The 6,728-nt window shown below is 31.5% G+C and overlaps 1 long non-coding RNA gene across 1 annotated transcript; it reads right to left on the bottom strand.

Annotated features, from left to right (window-relative positions):
- Positions 1 to 2,151: 2,151 nt before the first annotated feature.
- Positions 2,152 to 5,887, bottom strand: LOC129740178 (uncharacterized). Its single transcript, XR_008736134.1, has 3 exons — positions 5,545 to 5,887; positions 5,362 to 5,489; positions 2,152 to 2,294 (listed from the first exon to the last, which is right to left on the bottom strand). It is a non-coding gene; the product is annotated as an uncharacterized LOC129740178 (long non-coding RNA).
- Positions 5,888 to 6,728: the final 841 nt, after the last annotated feature.

Genomic DNA, 6,728 nt, shown 5'->3' with positions numbered 1-6,728 from the left:
TTTCTAAAATCAAAACCACTTTACAAATGTTGATTCAATTTTGTTATTTATGACTGATTTTTATGAAATTCGTCATAAAAGTAAGTTTTGACAAAACGATTAATTGGGTTTAATGACGTAATTCAAAACGTGAATTTTTTTCACAAATTCGATGTTAAATACGACAAAACCACTGTAATTTTAGGGAAGTGTTCATACACAAGCAATTTTATTTTTACATAAAATGATAATTTATTGAACTGATTCCCCACTGCTCTACAATTGAAAAGGTGGGTGTTCAACCTAGAGCAGGAAAATATAACGTACTATTTTGAACTGATGTTCATCAAAATTGAAATATTACAAGAAATGATAATCTGCACTTACGGACATTAAAAGTAGTAAAGTAGTTCCAAGCAAAATTGTCCCATGTGAAAAACGTTCAAACGAGAAAAACGCAATTGAAATTTCAGCTATATTTATAATTTTCTTTCAAACTAAAAAGTTTTTTCGTAGTGAGCAGTTCAAGGTAATCATTTAACCATGTTTTCTGACAAAAAAAATACATTTCCTACAGCAAATGAAAAAATAGAGCCAAAAATGCTTCGTGTAACACATTTGCGTAAAAACAGAATGCATACTGATGCTAGTTCTACGAAAAACTGTCACACGGCTAAACCTTTCTATCATTTGGAAAGCTTGCAAAGTTTCTTTTTTTCCCAAAAAATCAAGCTAAACTGTAGTTTAAGAAATACATTCCTCTTCGTGTATAAAAATGTAAAGTTGAGTATCGATCCTGTTAGTAGTGCCTACCAAAAAGTGTTGGTGAAAATTTCTCTGAATAAATCATTTAAAACTCCTCTCTCCTCCCTCTATATTAGAGTTCTTTTCGGTGAAAAACATTATATTCAACAGTTTGAACTCATCTTAAGTGATTTTTTTTGAAATATTTGAATTGTTCATAGTATTTTCTCTTGTGTGACATTCTTGCGTCTTCTATCAACATAGAGACGTATACAGCTATACAGTATACTTCCCAAGCAACCAAAAGTCCCATAAAACAGGTACAAAAACGCTTACTCAGCCCCATCATTGATATGAAATACGTTCTATGCAGCTCAAAATTTAAGTTCTTATTGATACTTTCAAGTTCCTAAACAAGTCTTAATGATCTTCTAATCAGCTTTCAGCGGCCTCTTAATTCAGCTTCCGAAAAATCGAAAAATGAGCAAAAAAAATCTCTCTCTATCTTAACTGAACCGTTTGCTTCTGTTCATATCACCTTCTCTTGATTATTTACTGTGTTCTGTACCGGTGCCGCCATGATGTCACGTGCCGGATTCTAAACTCTACAATTTGCTCAATTGCTTCTTTCCTACATTTCCTACATACACACTATTAATTTTTTGGTGTAAATTTATGTCAAATTGGATGCACAAAATTGAAGCATCACTTTTGACCTAAAATTAAAGCAAAGAAAACAGAAACGCTTGAAGACATAAATTCTCAGACTTAAATTGAAGGCATATTCGACATAATGTTATATCATAGATGATGTAAATTTACGTCAAATTGGATGCACAAAAGTAAAGCGTCTTATTTGACGTAAATTTAGATCTTCTCTGAAATTACATTGCTTTGTGTTAAATTTCAGTGACGTTAGCTTTCAGAGATATTAATTATTAGGAAAACAAATTTTCATTAACATAAATTTAAGTAACTTTTCACAGTTTGCAAAAAAAAAATATTCATCGTTATTTTTGTTCCAATTCAATGAAATTACGATTCCTATTATTTGGAATAAAAATAAGGATAAATGACTATTTTTTTTTTCAAACTGTGAAAATTCACTTGAATTTATATAAATAAAAATTTATTTCACTAAAATTTTGTGATTCCGAAAGCTTTAAATAGTAATGTAAATGAAAGAGGGATAGTATCAGTTAGTTTGGATTTGTCATCTTCGTTGTAGCAAAGCACAAACGCCATCTCATAGTAAATAAATTTTATTATAAAACTAAAGAATATGCATTTACTAAATTAAGATTTTTTCTCTTAAGTAAAAACGACTCTAAAATAGTTATTAATACATTATTCAACATAATTTCATTATTTTATTTTTTCATCAACTTATATTGAGGCAACACTGAACACTTAAATTTTAACACTTGATTGAGGCTCTGAAAAGTTTAATACAATTCGTAGTTGACGATTTATTCTTCCTGAAATGTTTGAACATTTCTAGAAGCTTCGTTTCAGTTCTTCAAGTCGTCAAGACGCTCTGAATTCTTAGATGGGATACAAAGTCATCGAATCTGTGAAATACAAAAACTTCAGCTAAGTAATTTAGAAACTTTCACAATCTTGATACTCTTATTGATTTTATTTTAAATTTGTTATCACAAACTTATTAGCTTCATTAAAATTTTGATGTATTTTTATATACAGTATAATTTAATGAAAAAAAAACCATTGCTCTTAACAGTTTGAAGTATGTATATATTTCTTCTTCAAAATCCAATTTTATTAGTTTGATCTTTCGATATTAAAAAAAATCATTATTAATGATCAATTTCGATTGCAACAGTCTCCGGGTTTCTTACCTCACTAGGGTACGGTAAGCAATAAATTTGTTTGTGCAAAAGATCTTATACTAATTCAACACTTTTATCAATTTAAGAATCAAAGGATCGTTTCTATATCCGGGTTTGATATTATGTAAATTTATACAACAGTAACAGAGAAAAAATGGAATAAAATTGCACATCAGATATCCATTAAAATGTTCACCGATTTAAGTGATATTCGGTCATCAAACCACCAATTGAACGAAGATCATCTCAACAATTTAACATCCTTCTACACAATATAAAAACAGAAACTTGAACTACAGAAATAAATACCAAACAAGAAACTTTAACTCAGTGAAAACCCCGAGATCTTCTAGAGAACTCCAATGTTTTTTTTTTAATTTCATGCTGAAATAGTTTTAGTTTTCAAAAGAGCGTATCTTCTCGCAAAACATTTGGGAATTTTAAAAATGGTATATTTTCAAATTGCATTTTTAGAGCCTAATCCACATAAGGCGGCTTTGAAACTTTTATTAAAATACATTGATTAAACATTTTAATAAGCTTTTTGTTAATGAACAATCGTAGCCAAAACAGAGAATTATAACTGATTACTGGCAAATTCGACCTTTCGAAAACATCCTATATTGAAGTACGTACCTTCACGCCACGGAATGCAAACTCAAAATCAAATAATTTTTGTTCAAAATGTTAGCTCAGTTCAGTCATCAGTGGCAACTTACTGCCCTAAACTATGAGTTCGACTGTATTTTCTCATAAATGAGTTCATACTCAAAACTAATTCCGTATTAGTTTTTATCCTGGTGGTCCACGAGTTGTGCACTAAGTGCTGTCGAAGCGATTTTTTATATGAAGATGACAGCGGCTAGTTCACAACTAGTTGGCCACCAAATAAAAACAAATACGGCATAAGTTCATATCAATTTTTTGGAGCGTTTACTCGTACGTCATTCCGACAAAGATTGAATTGCTTTTGCAGCTTTGGAAGAATTTGACATTCCATTCCAAAACTCCAATGGAAACTTCTGGACGCTTCATAGTTGTTACGTCCAGAAGATTCCAGGAATTGTAAAAAGTACATATTCAATGATGACAATGACGGACACAATTAGAAACTGACAATGTCGGGCTAGAATAAACTCTCATCTTCCAATTTTTTTTCAATATTCATGTGGATTAGTGACAATCTATTTCTATGTTTACGATGAGTGTCGTTCCGGTCCTGGAGAAAGGTCCATACATGTTACCCGTGTTTTGCAGTTTTGAACATTTGGAGCTCGAAAAAAAAATAAAGATAAAGTGGAAGTAAAAATATGGAGGAGTACCTCGCTTTTGAACTCTATTTTACTCCTTCAACAAAGGAAAAAAGGGATAACTTCAAACTTGTTTTGTTAACCCATTAGCGAGAAAAAAAAAACTAATTTAAAGTTCATGGAATGCACTATGTTTTGAACCATGATCAAACCTAATTTTAAGCAACAAATCAGGAGCGTGTTAATAAGTTCGGAAAAAGACAAATTTGAGAACAACAGATTTACTGTGTTTAGATTTGACACAAACCGAAGTGCCAGGTGTCCCATTTTTCAGGATTGGTCCTGATTTTTGAGAGACCGTCCATTTTTTTCAGAAACGTTTGATTCGTGATGATTTTTGAAAAGTGGTCCTGGTTTTCAAAAAATAAATCTTTATGATGAGAACATCAAATAAATCAATTATCAAATAGTTTAACCGATGATAATCTTTAGTTTAGATGATATTTATGTTTTTTTTTTTCGATAAAACAGCAGTTATATGAGTTACATAGTTTAATGCTGCGCATGTTTTTTCCATTAATTTGGTGTTGTCCTGAAAAATCAAGATTTTTATCACCGCATCGTTCAGATTTTTATCAAAACCACTTGGCACCCTTGGACACAAAAGCCAGTGCGCAGGGTATATACAGTAACAGATCAGGTATGCGAATCTGTTGTTTGAACATGTGTAGGTTAGATGTTAGATGCCCGGAAGCTATCATAGAATCCAATGATCGTAAGAATTTCTTTTAGAATTGATTTTATTCACAATTCATCATTATCATATACCTACTGTATAAGAGTAGTAAAAATAAAAGTTATAATTTTTTTTTAAATTATCATTTTCAATTTTTTTTCATCACCTATATTTTATTCCAATCACCTTTCCAATACATGCAAATGTTATTTATCGGGCTACCTTACGAACCTCTGTGATGTTACGATGTATTTGAAAATAAAATAAATTGATTAATATTTTTGCAAGAAAAAAAAAATTTCTAGCCTCGAAGTCTATTATAATACATTTAACGAGCGGCAGACTTGTCCAAAAAATGAACGAAGGTGTAATTTTAAGGTAATTAACATAATAAATGGTTACTAATCTTCTCTTTTTTAAATAGATTTTCATGAGTTTTAAATGCAGTGGAACTGGTGGAACTATTCTTTCACAAATTCACTTATCCATCATAAGTATGGGAACTATGTGTACAAAAAAGCAGAAGAATTGGAACTTTCGAAAGAACTAAATAGAACCTTTGTCGTGTCGCAGGTAACATTTTTAAATTCGTTCTTGTAAGCTAAATTACCTACTAAAATTCAAGTTAAGTTTAACAGAAGGACCACTGTGTACTTTGAATTAGGCTGTGAATTATTCATCTTGGAAATTTATCAAGACAACTGTTATGAGCTGCTTACTGATAAGCCTTTGAGGGTTTTTTCAGAGATATGATAACAAATTTGAAATTTAAATCACTAGAATAGTTTTTAAACATACTTACTATTGTCAATGAGAAGGAGATCAGATTTTTTGTTCGTTTGGGCAGCATCCACCAAGTTAATGTGGTCACTCTGAGAACGTAGTGTGAAAGGCCTAGATATTCGGGCCTTGGTTTTTATAATTCAGACACTGGAAGTCAAAAAGAATTAAACTTACATAAAAAATCAATGTAATGATAAATTACCTTTCGTTCGTATATTGCTCACTGTTCAATACAATGCTGCCATAATTCGAGTTTCTTGGTTTGCGGTTGATAATTCCAAAATCCAATTTCATCCCCATTTGTTCGGGGATTCAAAATAAGATGTTGCTGGGATTATATTGGAAAGCGAAAATTCTAAACAGAAAAATTTGAATCCAAAGGAATTTTCCATCAACGTTCTCAAAACTGTTCTTCGAAAATAAATGGCCTTGATTAGTCCTCGCAAAAAACTTCCTCGAGATCCTCTGTTGCCTATATCGGTTTGTTTACTAACGTTATGCATTCATTTCACATTAAACAGCCGGTGAAGCATAAACTTAGGCGAAAATTGTATTTTAAAACACAATTCACTCCATATTTATGGAGACAAACTATGCACGATTCGGTTCGATTAAAAATGGCTGGAGTTTGTCGAAAATGGGTTTGACTTGTAAATAATGTAGCATGTAATGACCAGTAAATTGGTTTACATAATATTGATTCCACTTATTGCTGCAGCACTTACGTTCAGCTCCGGATTAAAGGTTTTTTTTAACTAAAAAAAAAAACAAAACATTATTTTGAAAACAAAAGATTTCTCACATTACCTTTTCAGACGGCCACAGATAAACTGAAAACCCCATGAATTCCAATCGATTTTACAAACCGACGATCTCCATTTTAACTCTCTTACTGAACGGAAGAGGCAAATGTTTTTATTCATTTCCCTCAAATCACATCTGCGGCAAGCTACTTGAATGGCTCAGTGGAAGTCAACGACTGATTGATTTCAACTCATGATTTTACATTTTCGTAATCGTTTTTATATTTACATGACATAAAAACACATCCCTTATGCAATAAATTTAGATGTTTTCGAGCTTAACATTTGTTCCAATGTGCAAATTTTTGTAAAGTGCGTCGTTTAGATACAAAATGACGTAAAATTAGATCTGATCTAGATTAGATGAAAAAAAAAATTAGGTGTTGAAGCGTTTCTGGCTCGTTTAATTTTAGAAAATTTTTGGTGTGTATATCGCATCAGAATGGTCACATTACTAAATTACTTTTTTAGAAAAAACTTGCCCGGCTTGGGGATCGAACCCCGACCTTCGTGGTGAGAATCGAACACGCTACCACAAGACAACGGTTAGATGTTGTTCTAACTAAAACTAAAACTCGAAGTG

Source organism: Uranotaenia lowii, chromosome 1, assembly GCF_029784155.1.
Source record: "Uranotaenia lowii strain MFRU-FL chromosome 1, ASM2978415v1, whole genome shotgun sequence".
NCBI classification, from domain to species: domain Eukaryota; kingdom Metazoa; phylum Arthropoda; class Insecta; order Diptera; family Culicidae; genus Uranotaenia; species Uranotaenia lowii.
This window is presented reverse-complemented; position numbering and strand designations above follow the sequence as displayed.